At 40.1% G+C, this 24,925-nt stretch overlaps 1 protein-coding gene across 1 annotated transcript in view; it reads right to left on the bottom strand.

The window, feature by feature from the left end:
- The window catches only part of WNT2B (Wnt family member 2B), a 170,352-nt gene that overhangs the window by 72,980 nt on the left and 72,447 nt on the right, over positions 1–24,925 (bottom strand). The gene's annotated exons all lie outside the window — the stretch shown is intronic.

Raw genomic sequence — 24,925 nt, 5'->3', positions numbered from 1 at the left:
TATACTACGTGGGCAGTACTATATACTACATGGCTGCTATATACTACGTGGACAGTACTATATACTACATGGCTGCTGTATACTACGTGGGCAGTACTATATACTACATGGCTGCTATATACTACGTGGGCAGTACTATATACTACATGGCTGCTGTATACTATGTGGCCTGTATTAGATACTGCATGGGCTGCGTTATATACAACGCATCGGGTATTTTACAATATGTATGTATGTATATAGCAGCCACATACTACATAGCACAGGCCACGTACTATTTGTATGCTGCATACTACATGGCTCCTATATACTACGTGGCCTGTGCTATATAGTATGTGACTGCTATATACATACATATTCTAGAATACCCGATGCGTTAGAATCGGGCCACCATCTAGTAATCAATATGGGCTTAACGTGCAGACTCTGAGCTTTAATTTGATGGTATTCACATCCTATTTAGAGTAAGGGTTTAGGAATTATAACTTTTTAATATGTAGCTGTTTCTTTTTAAAGGGACCAAAAGTAATTGGACTATTATCTCAAAAGCTCTTCAATGGGCTGCATAGGCTATTCACTCATTTAGTCATCAGTTAAGCTAAGTATAAGGTCTGGAGCTGATTAAGGTACCGTCACACTAAGCGACGCTGCAGCGATACCGACAACGATCCGGATCGCTGCAGTGTCGCTGTTTGGTCGCTGGAGAGCTGTCACACAGACAGCTTTCCAGCGACCAACGATCCCGATGTCCCCGGGTAACCAGGGTAAACATCGGGTTACTAAGCGCAGGGCCGCGCTTTAGTAACCCGATGTTTACCCTGGTTACCATCCTAAAAAGTAAAAAAACAAACGCTACATACTTACCTACCGCTGTCTATCCTCAGCGCTCTGCTTCTCTGGTCTGGATGTGAGCGCCGGGCAGCCGGAAAGCAGAGCGGTGACGTCACCGCTCTGCTTTCCGGCTGACCAACGCTCACAGCCAGAGCAGGAGGAGTGCAGAGCACAGCGCTGGAGGACAGACAGCGTTAGGTAAGTATGTAGTGTTTTTTTTTTACTTTTAGGATGGTAACCAGGGTAAACATCGGGTTACTAAGCGCGGCCCTGCGCTTAGTTACCCGATGTTTACCCTGGTTACCAGCGAAGACATCGCTGAATCGGTGTCACACACGCCGATTCAGCGATGTCTACGGGGAGTCCAGCGACCAAATAAAGTTCTGGACTTTCTTCCCCGACCAGCGACAGCACAGCAGGGGCCTGATCGCTGCTGCATGTCACACTGGACGATATCGCTAGCGAGGACGCTGCAACCTCACGGATCGCTAGCGATATCGTCTAGTGTGACAATACCTTTACAGGTGTGACATTTACATTTGAAAGCTGCTGCTGTGAACCCACAACATGAGGTCAAAGGAGCTCTCAATGAAAGAGAAACAGACCATCATTAGACTGAAAAAAAGGAGAAACAAACAAATCCATTTGAGAATATTAAGAGTGGCCAAATCAACAGTTTGAAACATTCTGCAAAAAAAACAGCACACTGGTAAGTTTGGAAACTCAAAAAGGACTAGACATTTATGGAAGACAACAATAGTGGATGATGCTCCATGGTGAAGAAAAACCCCTTCACAACATCCACCCAAGTGAAGAACATTTTCCATGGAGTACGCGTTTCAGTATCTAAGCCTACCTTAAAAAGACTTCATGAGAGTAAATACATAGAGTTCACCACAAGAAAATATAAAAGCCAGATAACACTTTGCTTAAAAACATCTAAAGGCAGCACAGTTCTGGAAAAGCATTCTTTGGATAGATGAAACTATGATCAACTTGCACCAGAAGAAGAAAGTATGGAGAAGGCTTGGAATGGCTCATGATCCAAAGCACAACAAATCTCTGTAAAACATGGTGGAGACAGTGTGATAGGATGGTCATGCATGGCTTCCAATGGGATTGGATCACTAATGTTTATTGATGATATGACTGAAAACAGAAGCAGCCAGATGAATTCTGAAGTATACAAAATGCAGTACTTTCCGGCCCAGATTCAACCAAATGCAGCAATGTTGATTGGATGGCACTTCGTAGTACAGATTGACAGTGACCCAAAACATACTGCGAAAGCAACCCAGGAATTTAAGGCAAAGAAGTGGAATATTCTTCAATGGCCGAGTCAATCACCAAATCTCAAATCCATCGAGCATGCATTTAACATACTTAAGACAAAACTTAATGCAAAAAGATCCAAAAACAAGCCAACAACTTAAGTCAGCTGGAGTAAAGGCACAGAAAAGGATCACAAAGGAGGAAACCCAGCGTTTGCTGATGTCCACGGCTTTCAGACTCCAGGCAGTCATTGCCTGCAAAGGATTCTCTACAAAGTATTATAAATTAACTTTTTATTTACGGTAAAATTAATTTCTCCAAATAATTTTGAGTCTCTGAAATGAGGAGGCTTTCTATAGAGCGGATGTAACACACCCATGTCCTGTTGATTGAGCTCGCCCCATACCGGTCAGGTGATGGTTGTGTATCACAGGCAGGATCTGCCTCTAACATTGCGGATGGAGTGGAGCTCCACCTGACTGCGGCATTTAACAGGTCTTGGCATGGAGGACATGTAATTCCATGCACTCAATGGTGTGCCTGTGGTTGGGCTTCAAAGGAACCGTGATTTTTACTATATGCAGCGATGCTGTAGCACCGCTGTATATAGCACAAGCAATCAAGCGATCGCAGCTTCGAGTCCCTTGAGGAGACTATTAAGAACAGTGAAAAGTAAAACAAATGTTTTATAAAAATCTGAAAAAAAAATCATAAGTTCAAATCATCCCCAACGGGATGGGAAGAGGGTGATTTGAACTTAAGTTTATTTATTTTAAAAAGAAAGATAAAGAACAGATGAAGAAAGATAAATTGACATTACATAAAAAAGGGAAAAAGCAAACAAAACATATACAGTATGGTATCATCACAAAAGTTAGATCTATCAAAGTAAAAAAAAATGTAACCTCATCGGTAAACAAAAAAAAAATCAAGAATGCCAAAATTTCGTTTTTTATAGCTGCAATTCCACAAAAAGGCTGTAAAATGCAATCAAAATGTCACATCTATCCCAAAATGGTATCAATAAAAACTTTATCTTGCCCCACAAAAAATAAGCTAACACACAGCTTTGACTGAATAAAAAATTATATGTCACGGAAAGTAGAGACACCCAAATATTTTTTTTGCAAACTTCTTATTTTTTTTCACCACTAAAATAATACAAACTGGAAATGTTTGGTATTGACTTAATCGTACTGATGAACAGAATTATATTGTGAAGTCATTTTCACTGCAAAATGTAGAAGCAAAAAACAATTCCCAAAAAAACAATGTCAGAATTATGTTTTTTTCCACACAATTTCTCCCCACTTGAATTTGTTTCCTGTTTTCCAGTATACTGTGGTAAAATGAATGATGTCATTCAAAAGAACAATTTGTCCTGCGAAAAACAAGTCTTCATATGTCTATGTGGACAAAAACTAAAACAAATATGGCTCTGGGACGAAGAGGAGGAAAAAAACGAATATGCAAAAACGGAAATTGCTCTTGTCGTGAAGGGGTTGAAATGGGGAAATGACCAACCAGAAACAGGCCGGTTCTCCCCAGCAGCATCATAGCAGCATTTTCTGCTCTCATTGCAATAAGTCCACCCTTGGTGACTTTCCTTGTGCTATAGGGAAACACAGTGACTACTGACTCAGACCTCCTAGATTTATACGCACCTGCGGCTAAAAGTATTTTTTAAGACATTAATGGAATTTTATGCTTAGCTGTGGTAAAAACTGTTATTTTTTTGGTGGAGGCGTACTTTTAACAATGTCTCTAATGATTATTAATGCTCAAGAAAGATCATTGTCTTTTCCTTTGGGAGAAGACACTGGTTTGGCTAAATGCGCTAAGTCATAGGGCATGGCTTGATAAAGGGATGGACATTGATTAATAAGATAGCTAAGTCTATTTATTAACACTGCAGAGCCAGCTGTCTTCAGAACAGTAAGGCCATTTGCACACGTTGGTGAATTTTTTACCTCAGTATTTGTAAGCCAAAACCAGGAGTGGAACAATCAGAGGAAAAGTGTAATAGAAACACGTCAAGACTTGTGTATTTTTCACCCATTTCTGCTTTTGGCTTACAAATACTGAGGTAAAAAACTCATCAAATACTGAACGTATGCATGTGGCCTTAAAGTAAACTTGAGAAAGACAATTGACTCGCTAAACCAAATGGTTTCATTTTCTGTTCCTACTCTTTTTTTAATTACATTTTTGACTAATAAGTAAGGAACTGTAATGCAACACAGATATGAATGAATATTTATGAGGCAAAATCCAGAAGATTTTCAAAAGAATTTATTTGGAGCAGAAGTGGGATTTTCCATATCTGTTCTCAACCCTTGGCTGGGCTTCGTAGTTACCTAGGAAGAAATAACTGCATTCTCTGTGAGCTCCACGTGTCCTGAATGCGGTGAAGCCAGGCTCTTCGGTGTTCTGCAAAGTGTTGGAGAGCTGGAAAAGCTACTATTACCCACACCTCATTTCCAGCATAAAAGTCTTGGTTGATTTTTCAATTTAGAAAAGCTTCTTGCATCTGTTAGTAGTTACCAACTGGTTAAGTGTTTGTGTCTGTGTGCACAATTTTTGATTGAAAAGCACAGACAGCACACTCACCCATGTTATTTAACAGGGCTGTTCAGATGACCAATATTTCTCTTGTTCTGACTGTCCGTGAGAAAAAAAAAATCACATTGTGCACTCTTTCCTTCCTACATTTACAATTTGTTCCTAACAAAGATTCCTAAATTTAGAATATAACATTTGAGTGCCCAATAGTGAAATTAGAATCCAGCCCTGAATTTTAGGGTCAGTGGCTTGGATTCCATTTCACATTAATTTTTATAACTCTGAATTTTAATCACTTGTGATCTGGTGGGTCACAGTGGTGCTTATAAAATAATAGTCACACACTGTGATCCAATATACATGTTTATGATGAATGATTATTTCATTTAAAATGTTATATAAAGGTTAATTTTTATCTGCAATCCCTTTCCCCCATTCCCCCCCTTCTGTACTATTAACTTGGTGGTGTTTACCTTGTAAATTCTGTCCTAGGAGTTCGGACATCTTTTGCTGAAACTAAAATTGAACTTTTTGGGCATAATGACCATCATTACGTTAAGTAGGAAAAGGGAGAAGCTTGGAAACCTAAGAACACTATTCCAACTGTGAAACACGGGTTGGCAGCATCATGTTGTGGGGTTGTTTTGCTGCAGGAGGGACTGGTGCACTTCACAAAATAGATGGCATCATGAGAAAAGAAGATTATGTGGCAATACTCAAGCAACATCTCAAGACATCGGTTAAAGCTTGGATGGAAATGGGTCTTCTAAATGGACAATGACTCAAAGCATACTGCCAAAATGATAACAAAGTGGCTTAAGGATAACAAAGTCTATGTTCTGGAGTGGCCATCACAAAGCCCTGATCTCAATCCCATTGAAAATTTATGGTCAAAGCTGAAAAGACCGGTGCGAGCAAGGCGACCTACAAACCTGGATCAGTTACACCAGTTTTGTCAGTAGAAATGGGCCCAAATTATGACCAACTATTGTTTGAAGCTTGTGGAAGGAGATCCCAAACGTTTGATTCAAGTCATTCACTTTTAGGGCAATGGTACCAAATACTAATGAAATGTATGTAAACTTATGACTTTGCAGTAAGTAATAAAATACCTTAAAACATTGTCTCTCTCATTATTCTGGCATTTGGCAAATATTAATAACTAGATGGTGGCCCGATTCTAACGCATCGGGAAATGTTTATTCTGATTTCACGTCAGATATTGAGAAAAACATGCATATGTGTCTTTTTATATAGTGTATGTAAACTTCTAGTTTTAACTGCAAGTATCCTGGGTAGGATTGGTTGTTAATCCACTTAGGGACATTTTTGCAAAAATCTGCAACCTGGATAAGCTTTTATCCTGTCCTCAGGTGTAGCTTATTTTTGTTTAAAAAAACAAAAAAAAAACCACAAACTGTCCTTTAATCATTCTCCCAGGTTCCAGCCTTCCCCGCTACTCCCAAGAACTGTTATTATCTGCAGCTTTGATGTCAGGTTGACAGCACTGCAGTCACTTAGGTCTACTGTTCTGAGCTGCTCATTACACTTTCTCGGCAGAGCTGCTGAGCTCACTATTTTTCAAAATAAACTGCAACTCGTGATAAGGGTTTTCTGAAAAGTCACTTTCATGAAACCTACAAACCTTTCATGATGATGTTTGGAAACCATTGTAGATAAGCAAAAATATAAATGAAGCAATACATTGTCAAAATGTATTCAAACCAGAAAAACAATAAGTCATTAGTAAAATCTCATTAGTAAAAAGAATAAAACTAAGCCTAAAATTTTCTTCAGCTACATGAACACTAAAAATATTAAAACTAAGAGTATCATCCCATTAAAAAGTAACGAGGGAGGAATTGTGGAGGGTGATGAGAAGAAAGCAAGTTTATTAAACATTTCTTTTTCTCAACGTGAATCGCAGAAGGATAAAGTAAACTCTTCATTAAATGTTGTCTGTCTAGCCCAGGCAGAAGTATAGTGCTGCCTTAAAAAGAATAAAACAGACAAACCAGCGGGTCCAGATGGTATATAGTGATAGACAGACCATTATTTTTAACATTTAAGCATTCTATATTTAGAAGATCTATTCCACAGGACTGGCACATAAGGAATGTGGAAAACTTTAACCTTTATTTTATGTGAAAGGTTTGATGGTATTCTAAGAGATAGTAACTTCGAGTATCTGAATAAAAATAAATGGAGAGCTCCTTATCAGCATGAAGTTTATGAAGGATTTGAGCCATCAAACTAATATGATCAACTTCTATGATGAGAAAAGTTCTGGATGAGACTGAGAAATTCGAGTGGATTGTGGGACATATATACACCATGTTATTTATCTTCAAGTTTTTGAGCATTTGATAATGTGTTGCATATAAGGTAGGTGAGAAAAATGAGAAAGCTTGGAAATTATCTATATGTAGATCATTGAAAAAACTGGTTGGGGGTATGTAAGTATATTGGGGGCTCTGGCTAGTGGTGTACCACACAGTCCATATTGGGTCCTATTTACTTTAAAGGGAACCTCTCATGTCAATTCATGTTGCCTAAAACACAGGCGGCATAAATCACGATCTGGCTGCATAATTACAGCCAGATATGTTTTTGTCTGAAATGCTCTGACCAGACTAGTCCGGCACCAACGCAGGTGAGCGTCTCAAGGAGAAGCCAGCCAGGAGGGAGGGGAAAGGTGCTGGACTAGTCTTGTTTCTCTCCAGAGTCCCTGGTGGGATCTTGAAACAAAGTTTTCTCTGAAATGCTCTAGCTCACAAAATGCCACAAAATCATGTCTGGAACACATTTTAAAGATGTAATCAACAGTGACAGCTAGACGCTGCAAAGATAAATAGGATCATGGGTGTGACAAAAAAGAACATACATGACATTATCATAGTTCTACAAGTTTACAAAACACTAGTCCGAGCACAGTTGGAATAATGTTTGCAGTTTTTTGCAGCAACACTCAAGAAACATATTGTAGACTTGCAACTAAAGTAATAAATTGAATACTAAGTGGACTTACTATAGTATCTAGGAATATTATCAGGATAATGATTTGTTTATAAATAAGGGGTCACCTAATAACTACAAAACTACATTTCCAGGACTGTAACTTTAACATGCAGAATTTTTTTTAGTACTGGGGTGATGCTAGTGTCTTAGAAGATCAGGGGCACAAACACTAAGAGATACAGTGGCATGTAAAAGTTTGGGCGACCCTGGTCAAAATTACTGTTATTGTGAACAGTTAAGCAAGTTAAAGATGAAATGCCCTCTAAAAGGCCTAATGCTGAGGATTACACATTTACTTTGCATTTTGCATAAAATATTAAAAATTACATTTTTTTAAATTTCAAAAATTACAAAAAGGAAGATGGGTCGATGTAAACATTTGGCACCCTGCATCATTAGTAACTAGTAGCACCCCTTTTTGCAAGTATCACAGCTTGTAAATGCTTTCTGTATCCAGGAAAGAGTCATTCAATTCTTGTTTGAGGGATTTTCATCCATTCTCCCTCGGAAAATTTTTCCAGTTCTGTGAGATTCCTGAGTAATTTTGTATGCACTGCTATTTTGAGGTCTAGCCACATACTTTCAATGATGTTCAGATCAGGGGACTGTGAGGGCCATTGTAAACCCTCCAGCTTGCGCCCTTTGAGGTAGTCTATTGTGGATTTTGTGTTTAGGATAATTATCCATTTGCTTGGTCTTCCAAACCTTATCTTGAGCTCCACTGTCAACTACCATTGACCTTCATGTCCACTGCCATGTCTTAATTACATTTCGAACTGAGGTATGGGCAATTTGAAAAAGCTTTGCTATCTTGTTATAGTCTTCTCCTGCTTTGTGAGCTTCCACCATTTTCATTTTACGAGTGCTAGGCAGCTGCTTAGAAGAACCCTTGGCTGCAATTTTTTAGCACAAGGTTAGAAGAGGCTGGGAAAATTTGCATCACCTGGCCTTTCCTAAAGATAATAGTGAACAAGCCATAATGCTAGCAGGCTAATTAAGGTCTGAAACATTGGTAAAACAAAACTTTTGCATTTGTCCACTTTCTTTTTTGTAACTTCAAAAATGTAAAAAAATGTATTTATACAGTACAGACCAAAAGTTTGAACACACCTCATTTAAAAGATTTTTCTATATTTTCATGATTATGAAAATTGTACATTCACACTGAAGGCATCAAAACTATGAATTAACACATGTGGAATTATATACTTAACAAAAAAGTGTGAAACAACTGAAATTATGTCTTATATTCTAGGTTCTTCAAAGTAGCCACCTTTTGCTTTGATGACTGCTTTGCACACTCTTGGCATTCTCTTGATGAGCTTCAAGAGGTAGTCACCGGGAATGGTTTTCACTTCACGGGTGTGCCCTGTCAGGTTTAATAAGTGGGATACTTTGAAGAACCTAGAATATAAGACATATTTTCAGTTGTTTCACACTTTTTTGTTAAGTATGTAATTCCACATGTGTTAAGTCATAGTTTTGATGCCTTCAGTGTGAATGTACAATTTTCATATTCATGAAAATACAGAAAAATCATTAAATGAGAAGGTGTGTCCAAACTTTTGGCCTGTACTGTACATATTTTTTTCTACTTAAAATATAATGTAAATGTGTCATCTTTAACTTTAGGTCTCTTAGAAATCATTTCATCTTCAACGTGCATAACTGTTCACAATAAAATACATTTTGACCGGGGGGCCCAAACATATACATGACACTGTAAGTCTTCACATATACCATTGACACATAAAATAAAATTATATATACACACAATTGTATACATATGTTAAGATTATTGAAAACAATCTGAACAAAACAACTATACAAAGATAATTTTTACCAATAATGATTCAAAACTAGGTCAGAATAACTCTGCCGTTTGATGATCACCACCATTACCACTACATAGTGAGTAAATAGTACTTATAGGAAGCAAAAACATTATCCAAAGACCAAAAGTGTCCATGCCAGTAATAATGCCCACAGTGTGCTACTTCCCCACAAAAATAAAGTTTATACTTACCTAATCTTATCCCTTGATGTCCTATGACAAGTCCTCTTCTGCCCTTCCTGGAGGGACATTATTGTACCACATATGCTGATATGTTGACGCCTGAAAGGCCAGTCTATAGGAAAGAAGGTTTTCCTCTTCAACAAAAGGGGTGTTTTTTTTACTGTAAGAGCAGTGAGGCTATGGGACCCTCTGCCAGAGAAAGTTGTCGTAGAGAATTCACTAAAAATGTAAGAGGAGCCTGGATGTCTACTTGTGTGTAATAATATTACAGGTTATGCTTACAATATTCCTGGAGATGGGTCATTCATCCAGGGATTCATTCTGATTCTACAGTATATTCGGAGTTAGATAGGATTTATTTTCTCTAAAATTAGAAAAATTGGGCTTTGCCTCATGGGGTTTATTTACTTCTTCGGGATCAGCTTTGAACTGGATTAACTTTTGTATTTGTTGCTCTTATAAATCATGTAACTATGTTTCTAGATTGGAACGGATAGTATCCACCTTTGCAAATGTATTGGTATTAAGAATTGCATAGAATTGAGAATTGCACAGAAAAACGAATATAAAGTTATGATTTTCCCACAGCCCATCATTAATTCTTCCTGTGTTAGGAATGCTGGCAGCATAATAAGGTCAGATGAGGATGGAAAGTATGTATTACCAGACAACTTACTGTGGGGATTGTGTAAAGTGTAGTTTGCTCACATGACTATTGTCAAGATTCTAATAGGTAGTTTTAATCAATATTTTGGTATTCAGTTTTTGGTCGTTTCTCTCAGATAATAAGTTAACAATAGTAAATCATTTTCAGTCTCCATTAATTATGTTGTATGACATTGTTTAGGAATATTTTTAATCAGAGAAGCATAACCTTCTAACACCACTTCCACTTCATCATGAACGCTCAAACTGCCTGACATACTAACAATCATTGCTCAGTAAAATTATATTTCTTCCAGGGGTGGAACTATAGTGGGTACAAGGGGTTGCAATTGCCCCTTAGACCCTATAGTTGATGGAGGGCCCAAAAGGTCCTTAGGTCCATATGAAATAATCAATGCTGTGAACCTCTTCACACAAAATGGAGCAGGCAAAATGTGGGTTGACTGCACTGCTGATGAACAGTAGATTCAGGAGACCGAACAATATTCTATGCAGTTTATTTGTCAATGCGTTTCAAAGTCATCCAACTTCTTCATCAGGACAAACCACACATAGATCAAACCCACATTAACTCTTTCACAACACAGCCCATTTTTAACTTCTTAACCCATTTCTGACATCAGACGTACTATCCCATCGAGGTGGGGTGGGCCCCTATGACCACCGACGGGATAGTACGTCATACGTGATCGGCCTATCGCAGCTGACATCTGGCACTATGTGCCGGGAGTGGTCACAGACCGCTCCCGACACATTAACCCCTGGCACACCGCGATCAAACATGATCGCGATGTGCCGGCGGTAAAGGGAAGCATCGCGCAGGGAGGGGGCTCCCTGCGGGTTTCCCTGAGCCCCCCGCAGCAACGCGATGTGATCGCGTTGCTGCGAGGGTCTCCGTACCTCCCTTCCTGCTCCAGGCCTGGATCCAAGATGGCCGCGGCATCCAAGTCCTGCAGGGAGGGAGGTGGCTTCACAGCGCCTGCTCAGAGCAGGCACTGTGAAGCCTGCAGTGCTGTAAGTCAGATCGGTGATCTGACAGAGTACTGTGCAAACTGTCAGATCACTGATCTGTGATGTCCCCCCTGGGGCAAAGTAAAAAAAATTTTTTCCAAATGTGTAAAAAAAAAATAAAAAAAAATATTCCTAAATAATGAAAAAAAAAATATTATTCCCATAAATACATTTCTTTATCTAAATAAAAAAAACAAAACAATAAAAGTACACATATTTAGTATCGCCGCGTCCGTAACGGCCCGACCTATAAAACTGGCCCACTAGTTAACCCCTTCAGTAAACACCGTAAGGAAAAAAAAAAGCGAGGCAAAAAACAACGCTTTATTATCATACCGCCGAACAAAAAGTGGAATAACACGCGATCAAAAAGACAGATATAAATAACCATGGTACCGCTGAAAACGTCATCTTGTCCCGCAAAAAACGAGCTGCCATACAGCATCATCAGCAAAAAAATAAAAAAGTTATAGTCCTGAGAATAAAGCGATGCAAAAATAATTTTTTCTATAAAATAGTTTTTATCGTATAAAAGCACCAAAACATAAAAAAATGATATAAATGAGGTATCGCTGTAATCGTACTGACCCGAAGAATAAAACCGCTTTATTAATTTTACCAAACGTGGAACGGTGTAAACGCCTCCCCCAAAAGAAATTCATGAATAGCTGGTTTTTGGTCATTCTGCCTCACAAAAATCGGAATAAAAAGCGATCAAAAAATGTCACGTGCCCTAAAATGTTACCAATAAAAACGTCAACTCGTCCCGCAAAAAACAAGACCTCACATGACTCTGTGGACCAAAATGTGGAAAAATTATAGCTCTCAAAATGTGGTAACGCAAAAAATATTTTTTTGCAATAAAAAGCGTCTTTCAGTGTGTGACGGCTGCCAATCATAAAAATCCGCTAAAAAACCTGCTATAAAAGTAAATCAAACCCCCCTTCATCACCCCTTTAGTTAGGGAAAAATTAAAAAAATGTATTTATTTCCATTTTCCCATTAGGGCTAGGGTTAGGGTTAGGGCTAGGGTTAGGGTTAGGGCTAGGATTAGGGCTAGGGTTAGGGCTAGGGCTACAGTTAGGGTTGGGGCTAAAGTTAGGGTTGGGGCTAAAGTTACGGTTTGGGTTTAGATTACATTTACAGTTGGGAATAGGGTTGGGATTAGGGTTAGGGGTGTGTCAGGGTTAGAGGTGTGGTTAGGGTTACTGTTGGGAATAGGGTTAGGGGTGTGTTTGGATTAGGGTTTTAGTTATAATTGGGGGGTTTCCACTGTTTAGGCACATCAGGGGCTCTCCAAACGCGACATGGCGTCCGATCTCAATTCCAGCCAATTCTGCGTTGAAAAAGTAAAACAGTGCTCCTTCCCTTCCGAGCTCTCCCATGCGCCCAAACAGGGGTTTACCCCAACATATGCAGTATCAGCGTACTCAGGACAAATAGGACAACAACTTTTGGGGTCGAATTTCTCCTCTTACCCCCGGGAAAATACAAAACTGGGGGCTAAAAAATAATTTTTGTGGGAAAGTTTTTATTTTTTTATTTTCACGGCTCTGCGTTACAAACTGTAGTGAAACACTTGAGGGTTCAAAGCTCTCACAACACATCTAGATAAGTTCCTTATGGGGTCTAGTTTCCAAAAATGGTGTCACTTGTGGGGGTGTCTACTGTTTAGGTACATTAGGGGCTCTGCAAACGCAATGTGACACCTGCAGACCATTCCATCTAAGTCTGCATTCCAAATGACGCTCCTTCCGAGCCCTCCCATGCGCCCAAACAGTGGTTCCCCCCACATATGGTGTATCATCGCACTCAGGAAAAATTGGGCAACAAATTTTGGGGTCCAATTTCTCCTGTTACCCTCGGGAAAATGCAAAACTGGGGGCTAAAAAAATAATTTTTGTGGGAAAAAATTTTTGTTTTATTTTTACGGCTCTGCATTATAAACTTCTGTGAAGCCCTTGGTAGGTCAAAGCGCTCAAAACACATCTAGATAAGTTCCTTAGGGGGTCTACTTTCCAAAATGGTGTCAAAATTGTGCTGATGTAAAGTAGACATCTGGGAAATGTTACTTATTAAGTATTTTGTGTGACATATCTCTGTGATTTAATTGCATAAAAATTCAAAGTTGGAAAATTGCGAAATTTTCATAATTTTTGCCAAATTTCCGTTTTTTTCACAAATAAACGCAGGTACTATCAAAGAATTTTTACCATTATCATGAAGTAAAATATGTCACGAGAAAACATTGTCAGAATCTCTGGGATCCGTTGAAGCGTTCCAGAGTTGTAACCTCATAAAGGGACAGTGGTCAGAATTGTAAAAATTGGCCTGGTCATTAACGTGCAAACCACCCTTGGGGGTAAAGGAGTTAACCGGGCTAAATGTTTCAATTCTGACCAGTGTCACTTTATGTGGTAATAACTCTGAAATGCATCAACAACATATCTCAATGATTCTGAGATTTTTTTGTGTGTGACACATTGTAGTTTATAATAGTAGTAAGTTTAGGTTGATAGGCATGAATATATTGAAAATTTTACAAACAATTTTTGAACGTTGAATTTAAATGCCATAAAAAAAAAATAGTCATAACGCACAATACAATTAATAAATAACATTTAACACATGTATACTTGATGTTACCATAATTATTTAAACATACTTTTTGTTAGACAGGAAGGATTAGAAAATTAGGAGTAATTTTTGATTTTTCCAACAAGTTCTGCAAATCTGATTTTTTTTAGGAACCACTACAATTTTAAAGTGACTTTGAAGGTCAGAAAATCTCTAAACAAGACCCATTTCTAAAAATGGCACCCATCACGGTATTCAAAACTGCATTCAGAAAGTTTGGTAAACATTCAAGTGATAATAGCAAAGAGAAAGAAAATAATGAAAAGCGACATGTTTTTCACTAAAATGTTGCTTTAGATCCAAATGTACATTTTCACAGGGGTTGCAGGAGAAAATGGAACATACAATTTGTTTAATTTCTCCTGAATACGCGGAAATGCTGGATGTGGGAGAAAGCTATGATTTGGGCACATGGCAGAGCTCAGAAGGGAAGGAGAGCTGTTTAATTATTCAAGTACAGATTTTGGGGAAATGGACTGCAGATGCCATGTTGCCCCAAAAGTGACCCCATTTTGTAAGCTAAACCTCTCCAAAAATGTACCTATGGTTAAGTTAACTCTCTTGAACTCATAGGTGCTTTACAGAATTTTAAAACATTGGACTGTGAAAATGAAAAAAAAAATAGCTTTTTCTCCACAAAAATTCCTCCTGAATTTGCCAATACTCAATATGCTGTCGGAAACTATTTTTTCAGGCACAGTGCAAAATATAAACAGGGTACCAGACAATCACATAATGCTTTAGATATTGCGTACAGTTACGCCATAGGGAACAAAGTTACCCCACTCCATATAAACATAGAAGATTGGAGGAAACAGGAGGATTTAGGGTTAAAAAATAGTAAGCTTTATTACGAAAACATATCAAGTCATATAAATATATTCCAAAAAGTGATACTAAAACTGGATGATGTGCCAGATCAATCGCGCCACCTATGCCCCAATAGTACATAATACATAGTGAGAGGTAAAGGGGAAAGTATGGTCCCAATAAAAAAAAATCTATGTTCTGACCAAGTGGTCAAAAATGTGCAAATATGCAGCAGGAACAACACTCACCAAAGGATAGATGGGGGAAGTGGCATTAGATCGCATCCAAGAGCGCCCCAACGTACGTTTCGCTTTTTAGTATGTCAGCTTTATCAAGGGTTACGTTGACTCTCTTGAACTCATAGGTGCTTTACAGAATTTTAAAACATTGGATTGTGAAAATGAAAAAAAAAATAGCTTTTTCTCCACAAAAATTCCTCCTGAATTTGCCAATACTCAATATGCTGTCGGAAACTATTTTTTCAGGCACAGTGCAAAATGTAGAAGGGAAGGGGCGCCATACTGAAATGCAGATTTTGCTGTAATTTGCTTGCGGGTTCCATGTGTCATTGCAGAGCCCCTAAGGAACCAAATCAGCAGAACCCCCCATAAGTAATCCCATTTTACAAACTACACCCTTGAATTAATTCATCTAGAGCTGCAATTAGCATATTGACATTACAGATATGTAACAACACTTTATACTATTGGGCGGGAAATAGAAAATAATTACATTTTTACCACTAATAATTACATTTTTGCCAAGTCACATTTGAAGAGCACCTGACATGCCAAAAAACCAGAAACCTCCACAAGTGATGCCATTTTGGAACTACACCTCTCGAGGAACTCATGTAGGGGGCAGTGACATTTAAATTTTCAGGCTGAGTAAATGGAAAAGTACAATTTTTTCTACTACAATGATGCTTTGAGCCAAAGTTTTTAATTTTCAAAGGGCTAATAAGAGAAAATGGACCCCACAATTTGTTAAGCAATTTCTCCTGAGTTCGCCAATACCCCATATGTTGTTGGAAACTGCATTTCAGGCATTGTGCAAAGCTCAGAAGAGAAAGAGCAAAGGAGCACCATATTAAAGTGTACATTTTGCTGAAATTTTTTTGCGGGTGCCATGTCACATTGGCAGAGGCCCTGAGGTGCCAAAACAGCAGAAAAAAAAACGTAAATGACCCAATATACAAGCTGCATCCTTCTGTGAGCACATCTAGTGATGCATTCAGCATATTTAAACCACAGGTGTGTCACAGAATTTTATACCATTGGGTATAATAATAGTGACAGTTTTACTACTAAAATGTTTTTTTAGCCCCAGATTTTTTGTTTTCACATTTCACAATTTGTCATACAAGGAACACTATTTGACTTTTGCAATGCAGATTTTCCTAGAATAGTTTACAGCCTCCTTAAGTGCCAGAACAGAAGAAAAACCCTAAAGTTACCCTAAAGTTTTTGAAATTCACAGCCCCTCAGAATTCAACTGTGGGTGCAGTGATGATTTTGACTCTGTGGGTGATTTCCAGAAACAGACACGCAATGGAAGTTGCAGAGTGACAATGCAAACACGCCATTGTAGTGCCGTATACATTGCTCCCAGCTTGTGCTTCTGGGGCAATGCACCTCTAAATTAAGGGAGGGGGCATTTGTACCTGGAAGAGCAGATATCACAGGAGTTGTTTTGATGGGAGCTATGTCACTTTCCCAGAGCTTTTGTGTTAGCAGTAATGGGAACACCCCCTATATTTCTGTAAACCGATGATGCACCAGAGTGGGGGCTTATTTTTGTGAGTTGCGATGAAGCTTTTACTAGTAGCATTTTGGGGAGCATAACATTTTGAATCAGTTCATATTTATCCTTTGCTCTTCGCTGAGCACTTACATTGGGGTTTCCATCTAAATCTCTGAAATATGTAATTCAGGTGAAACCCCAGACGCAACCATTCACTATGAGGCAGGCAGAGAATAACTTCTCCTAGGAAAATCGCTGTAAACACGCAAATTCAAATTTTGTTTGATCCGATCAGCTTGTCTCACATTTCAGATTACCCCCACAATAACAGATTTCATAGGAAGTCAAGTAACCCAGGTGGAGACCAGAGAACATGGCAAGAAAGCCAAATAATGGAAGAGCATACAATTTCATGAGTCCCTTGGTCAGATTCAAACCTTGCCTCAGTGCTGCCCATAGCAGCTTTTAAAAGAATAATCGACTGTCTTCACAAATATCTATAAAACAGTTACATTTATAGCAAATGCTTTAACCAATTTTAAGATTCCTGATGCACGTGTGGCACTTACCGTCCTGTCTACAGAAAAAAAGTCCTGTTTCTATGTTGTCAAAACTTATCCGTTACCATGATTGGTATCTGAAAAGAAGATGAAGTATAGACTGACCAGGTTTGGGCAAGGATACTACTGCAGAAGTGGGCTATATTTTGCTAGCAGTGAAGGGTCAGGAAAGGGGGAAATGCCAGTGGGGAAGAATGGGAAAGGGAATAATATTTCTGTCAACATGGAAAGGATGGGAAAGGGGAGAATATTTCTGCTAGTGGGAGATGATTGGGAAAGTTTGGTATGTTGCTGCTACTGGGGAAGAGGTGAGAAGGGGCAGAATATTGCTGTCTTCAGGGAAATGATGGGAAAGGGGAATATTTCTGCCATTGAGGGAGGTGTGGACCTAGGTGCACCCCTCTTGCCAGTTAATGGTTAAAATAAGTCCATTATGAAATAAACTGAACATAAAAATCACAAAACTTAAATAATGTGGTTGCATAAGTGTTAACACCATCTTGTAAATGGGGATGTGGTTGTGTTCAGAATTAGCTAATTATATTTAACCCCTTCACCACCTTGTGATTTTCCATTTTTACATTTTCGTTTTTCCGTTTCCCTTCTTCCCAGTGCCATAACTTTTTTATTTTTCTGTCACTATAGCCATGTAAGGGCTTGTTTTTTGCAGGACTAGTTGCACTTTTGACTGACACCATTTAATTTGTAGTATACTGGAAAATGTGAAAAAAATTCCAAGTGCGGTGAAATTGCGAAAAAAATTGCAATTCCACAATTTTGGGGGGACTCTATTATTTACCATGTTCACTAAATGCTAAAACTTACCTGGCAGTATGATTCCCTAGGTCAGTACATGTACGCAGATACCAAACATGTGTAGGTTCTTTTTTATTTAAGTGGTGAAAAAAAATCCGAAATTTGTAAGGAAAAATAAAAATTGACATTTTTCAAGACCCATAGCATCTTAATATTTCAGGATCTGGGGCTAAGTGATGACTTATTTTTTGTGAACCGAGAGTACATTTTTATTGCTACCATATGATGTTTAGAGCGCCTGTTATTGCATTTTATTGCAATGTTGCAGTGGCCAAAAATTTTAATTCTGTTGTTTTTGATTTTTTTGATGCTTCGCTGTTTACCGATTGGATTAATTTACTTCATATTTTCATAGAGTGGACATTTCTGAACGCAGTGATACCAAATATGTGTATTTTTTAATTATTTTATTTTGAAGGGGGCCAAAGGGAAGTGATTTGAACTTTTTTTTTTTATATTGAGACTTGAAGCTGTGATCATCCGACAGCTGTGATCTGTACTTCAACATTGCTATGTGTAGCTTAAATCATGATTTCATATGAACTCTGGCCACGGGCAGGCGTTCATAGGAGATTTACAATGACAGGCATGGGGGTCTTCTGTAGACCCCCAACTGTTATGACAAACTATTGGCGTACCATGATCAAGTGACCGGGCACCGATTGGTATTGTAACGCGCTTTCACCTGGCACACCTTAAATGCCGATGTCAGATATTGACAAAATCATTTAACTTGTTAACAGCAGCGAGTATTTCTCGGATCCACCTGTTAGAGGATCAGCTGTCATGTCTAGGGAAAGATGTGGGCTCCGGCGCAGGGACACGACCTTGGACGTACCTATACATCCAAGGCCGTGAAAGTGATTAAACTGACGTTAAATAGCAATCAGTACATAGTTGCTATCATTTACATTGACATTGATTGTATTAACTCCATATTCTGATATTTTCATAGTTGCATTTTACAGTGTTATCATTCCGGAGAAGGATACAAAAATGTTTCAAGGCATTAGATATACCACAGAAAACAGTTATCAAGAAGTGGCCTTCCTGAATTATGAACAGTTCCAAATATCAGTCAATTTTGTAAGTAAACCTTCAGGTCTCTGCTAAAATGTTGAAGATGATAAGGAATTGCACCTTTCAACAAGACAATAACCATAAGCATACCTCCAAATCAAGAAAAGAATATCTATGTCAGAAAATGATGAAGGTTTTGGAATGGCTAAGCCTAAGCCGAGACCTGAATCAAAATTAAAAACTGTGGGTGACCTGAAGAGGGCACTGTACATTGGACATGCCATCGCAATCTAACAACTTTAAAGCACTATTGCAAGGAAGAGTGGGCAAAGATTGCCAGTTGTAGATGCGTCAGGCTAATAGACTCCTACCCAAAAAAAGACTAAATGCTATCATAAATTCATTAAGTACTTCAGTAAAGTATTGAGGACTACAAGTCATATAGGAGAGGGGTCCCTGACTGCTGACTCCAGGAGTACAGAGGATATTGGGGTTAAAAGCCCCTCTCTAACTTTGATTCTCTCACACATGGATACATGAAGTTGATCATTGTGGGACTAATTTTGGGGCAGCACATCATCATCATGTGATATTTCCTGCAGTTCGGGCTGGTCAAGCCAATGTATGAGGCAAGAGCATTCACTGTCGGCCAATTGGTCATGCCACAGGGCAAGTCAAGCTTGCGTGGTCCCAAATTTCCTGGAAGGAAACAAATACGGACAGAACTTTTGACAGGTGGCCTGAGGTGGTCAGGACTATGGGTAAGTGCATCCAAGCCTTTGCGGTGCTAGGTTGTGTTATGAATGGTGCTCTGTACTGTTTATTTAAATGAATTTAATATATAATGCATATAAATCACACGATGGTACTTGGTGTAAGTATGATGAGAAGTTCTGTAGGCGCCTAACGTTGCAGCCAGATATTGGGTAGGTTGTAAAAGCCACAGACGTGTGGCTTTGGCTTTGATGTCTCAAAGGAAACCCCCCTTTCTTTCCGCAGCCACTGTCCCTCTCAGGGGGCTGTGAATGTGCACAGTTCAGGGGCATGTTTGCTCTTTAATGAGGGTTAATGCAGGTTCTATGGTTTGTGCAAATGCAAGCACGAATGCTCCGGCTGTGGAGCTCAGCACCCAGCAGTTCGCTGCAGCAAGCCAAGTAAATAAAACAGCTAGCCGTCAGGCCCCCCTAAAAGGAAAGACTCCAGTGAGTGTGGTCAAGAAGATGTCTCCATGATTAGGCCACTATCCCAGTAAATCAGCAGAAGAGTTGCACATCGGCTTCATGTTCATTTTTCATTCCTTTCTTTTATTCCACTAAGCCATTCTTTGCGTGCAATTTAAAATCATCCAGCAACAACCCGCCATCATAAAAGAAAAAATTTGAAAGTGTTCTTGGGCCGGTTAGTAGTTCCTTTGTCAACCCATCCTTTTCCTAACCTGAGGGTGTCTCCTGTTGTGAATTCTGCTTTTGGGCTCCCTCCGGTGGTTGTAGATGGTAATGCAGTTGTCTCTGGGCTGCAGTCTTGGACAGGTGTATCCGCTAATTGCAATTCTGACTGGGCTATTTAGCTTTGCAGGACTCATTAGTCCTGGCCAGTTGTCAATGTTTCTTTGGAAGTGTTGGATCTCTCCTGGCCTCTCCTGCTTATCTGCCAGTTCAGCAAAGATAAGTGTCTGTTTCTTTTTCTGAAGCACACATGCAGTGTGCTTATTTTCAGTGCTGATCTTTTGTTTCTATTTGTCCAGCTTAGACTGTGTCAGTTGTTTTTTTTTAGTCTGGTTGGATTCTCTGGAGTTGCAGATATACTCTCCACATCTTTAGTTAGGTGGTGGAGTTTTGTATTTTCTGCTGTGGATATTTTTGTAGTATTTTTATGCTGACCACTTAGTATCCTGTCCTGTCCTTTTCTATTTAGCTAGAAGTGGCCTCCTTTGCTAAGCCTGTTTTCTGCCTGCGTGTGTCTTTTCCGCTCCAACTCACAGTCATTATTTGTGGGGGGTGTTGTGAATTCTGTGGTCAGGCTCCCTCCTGTGGTCATGAGTGGTACTTTGGCTGGTTCTGTCCATGAGCTTCCTTTGGTGGATGTGAGTGGGGCTGCGGCTTCTGAGTTTCCTTCCTCAGGTGACGAGGTTAAGTCGTTAGGTGCTGCTCTATTTAACTCCACCTAGTTCTTTGTTCCTGGCCTCCAGTCAATGTTCCAGTATTGGTCTTGCTCTCTCCTGGATCGTTCTTGTGGCCTGTCTGCCCTGCATAAGCTAAGTTTTGCTTGTGTTACTTTGGTTGCTATTTTTTCTGTCCAGCTTGCTATATTGGTTTGTCTTGCTTGCTGGAAGCTCTGGGACGCAGAGGGAGCACCTCCGTACCGTTAGTCGGTGCGGAGGGTCTTTTTGCGCCCTCTGCGTGGTTGTTTGTAGGTTTTTGTGCTGACTGCAAAGCAATCTTTCCTATCCTCGGTCTATTCAGTAAGTCGGTCCTCACTTTGCTAAAATCTATTTAATCTCTGTGTTTGTATTTTCATCTTTACTCACAGTCATTATATGTGGGGGGCTGCCTTTTCCTTTGGGGAATTTCTCTGAGGCAAGGTAGGCTTATTTTTCTATCTTCAGGGCTAGCTAGTTTCTCAGGCTGTGCCCGAGGCGCCTTGGTCTGGTCAGGAGCGCTCCACGGCTACCTCTAGTGTGGTGTGATAGGATTAGGGATTGCGGTCAGCAGAGTTCCCACGTCTCAGAGCTCGTCTTATGTTATTAGTAACTATCAGGTCATTTTCAGTGCTCTTAACCACCAGGTCCATTGTGGTTCTAAATCACCAGTTCATAACAGGGGGGCTGCCAATCCTTTGGGGGTCTACTCTGAGGCAAGATAGTTTTCCTATTTCCATCTTTAGGGGTATTTAGTCCTCTGGCTGTGTCGAGGTGTCTAGGTTTTGTTAGGTACACCCCACGGCTACTTCTAGTTGCGGTGATAAGTTCAGGGTTTGTGGTCAGTACAGTTACCACCTACTCCAGTGAAGGTTTTCATGCTGCTCCAAGGCCACCTAATCATAACACTCTCTACAGGATGTGCCTGAAAAAGAGAAAATTAAGTTTTGTTTGATTCACCATCTGTCCCATCCAAGAGGCATATTGGTGAATGGTGACATATCCAAAGAAGATGCTTCAGGGACCTATGTATCATTCGACAAGGCAGTTTCCCTAGGCTGGCTCAAGGGACACTCATGGCAAAATCTGACATCGAGTCAGCCTTCTGTCTCCTCACCTACATCCAGATTGTTACCACCTATTGGGCTGCTATTTAGATGGGTTTTTCTATTTCAATATCTGTTTGCCAATGGGATGCTCGATATCATGGTATTACTTAGAGTTGTTCAGTTTCTTTTTGGAATGGGTGGTACACTATGAAACTGGGTCCATAGCAGTCATACATTACCTGGATAATTTTTTATTAATTTCCCCTCAGAATACCAGCGGATGTCAATTTCTCATTGATACTTTCAGTCACCTAATGCAAGGTTTCGGTGTCCTATTTTCTGCTGAGAAGTCAGCCATTCGTACACGCAGCTGTTCTTCCTAGGCATGCCGAGTCATGTCAATGGGATGTGTTTTTTTGCAGCGGCAATCTTTATCAACAAAGGGCGTTACTAGGACTGAGCATCACATTCATGTCACAAAGCCCATGAAGTGGGACCTTGATGTGTGGAGGTTCTTTCTAAGCCAGTAAAATGGCCTTACTGTCTGTCAGGCAGCAGAAGTACCAAATAGCAGATTATCACTGTTCAAAGACTTTTCTGGATCGGTCGGCTTTGGGGCTATCCATGGTTTTGAGTGGTGCGCCACCAGGTGATGAGACAATTGGGTTAGTATCGGTCTGTGCAGAAACCTTATGTTCCTGGAATTATTTCCGATTATAGTGTCAGTTGTGCTTTGGGGCCCTGAGATTAAAGGGGTTGTTGACTACTTTGACAATCCCTTCTCATACCTCACTCTTTGCCCGGATAAAATAAAAAACCTATACTCGCCTCCCGTGCCGGAGCCGTTCCCGCTGTGTCTGCATTTTTGGTCCCAGTGCTCTCATGCAGTTGCAAGACATATACTGCCTGGCACCCAATGAGAGGTGGTGTCATTGTCCCTGCCTTCGGGCACATTGAACATAAAGAGGAAGTCAGAAATCAGCTGCAGCCCGGACTTTCTCTTCATGCTCAATTTCTCCGAAGGTGGGGACAGTGATGCCAGCGATAATTGGTCGCCGGAGTCACGTGTCACAACAACTGTATGAGAGCCCCGATGACAGCACATTCCGATACAGCGGGAACTGTGCCATCACGGGAGGTGAGTATAAGTTTTTTTATTTTATCAGGGACCAAGCGTGGGGTATGACCAGGAGTTGTCCTAGTAGTGGACAACATCTTTAAGAACAAAAAGGTATGTTTTTGGACCAATAATTTGAGTGTCATGCAAAGTATTAATAATACCACTTCATCTTCTCTTCCCATGCTGGCTTTACTATGGTTCTTTGACATTTTTAGTTTAATATATGGCTCTATGCTTTCCATGTACCAGGAGTTAAAAATGTTTGTGCTGATGCCCTTTCAAATTTTTGTTGGCAGGAGTTTTGCTGCCTCATGTCGGAGGCTTACAAAGAGGGCAGAACATTCCCCCTGCAGCTGTAGGATATTCCAACGAACGCAAGATGTTGCTGGTTCACTCGTCCATGGCTCAGTCCACTTGCAATAATTATAGTAAGGAGTGGAGCGAGTGAAGTGAGTTAACTGGAGAAAGCTTTTGGCGTTTGGATAATATTGAATTACTGGACAGCATTATTTATTATTTTCTTCATCTCAGGTCAAAAGGGTTATCCCACTCTGTGGTCCAAAGTAAAATAGCGGGTTTAAGTTTTCATTTTCATCTATGAGATTCATCCAGCAAGCCCTTAAAGGGTGGAAAAAAAAGTATGTCAGGAAAGAATGTCATACCGACTGAAATCATTTGTTCAGGCTCTTTAGAGCTTGCCCTGAGTAGCGCAGCCTTTTACTTAGCTTTCTTTGGTGCATTATGGGTTAATGAGCTGGTTGCTCCATCCACAACAAAGAAAAGAGCTTTATTGAAGAACAACGTCTTAGCCGAAAATGTTTCAGTCTGTATTCGTATTCGGTGGTCTAAGACTGACCAGAACGGTCAGGTGTATGTCTTCCTTTGGGACAGGTAGATGGCCTAGTTTGGCCGTTTTACATTGTCTCTGCCTATTTAGTCGCCGGCAGAAAGGGGAACATCTTTTAGCTCATGTGGACATTTCCACTTTTAAAGGAAAAAAGATGTGCACACTGTCACTAGGTTGGTGCAGGCATGAACAAAATAGTCCAAGTATAAGAAAAATCAGCCGCACTCAAATGGTTGAAAGTTCAGCAAACTGTGTAGTTTCTTTATTAACACAAACAATAAACATCACCAGGTGCTTTTTTAGGAGGTAAATGGGTGGCGGACTATTCAATTCGGGTAACGTTTCGACCCCAGTGGGTCTTTATCAAAACCTCACTTATGCCAAAGAGGTAGAGGAGAGGAGAAAGAGCCGAGTTCCCATAGGGCAGCACTGGTGGAGTTGTGTGGAAGCACGTCCGCCTGGTGGGTGATGTAGGAGCAAATGTGTAAGGCTGCGAGTATTTATACACAAGACCCATACGGTCATATCCGGGTCTGTGCAGTGGCTCAGGCTGGGAAAGAGGCTAGGAACGCTGTGTATTCAGACTGAGTCTGCGCTGTGGCCACAGAGTAGATGCCAGCAGCGTGATAGTCCGGCGCCTGCATAGTGTGCTCAGGGAGATATGCAGAGCTTTCCCAGCCTGAGCCACTGCACAGACCCGGATATGACCGTATGGGTCTTGTGTATAAATACTCGCAGCCTTACACATTTGCTCCTACATCACCCACCAGGCGGACGTGCTTCCACACAACTCCACCAGAGCTGCCCTA

The sequence above is a fragment of the Ranitomeya imitator genome, chromosome 3 (genome assembly GCF_032444005.1).
Source record: "Ranitomeya imitator isolate aRanImi1 chromosome 3, aRanImi1.pri, whole genome shotgun sequence".
Taxonomy (NCBI): domain Eukaryota; kingdom Metazoa; phylum Chordata; class Amphibia; order Anura; family Dendrobatidae; genus Ranitomeya; species Ranitomeya imitator.
This window is presented reverse-complemented; position numbering and strand designations above follow the sequence as displayed.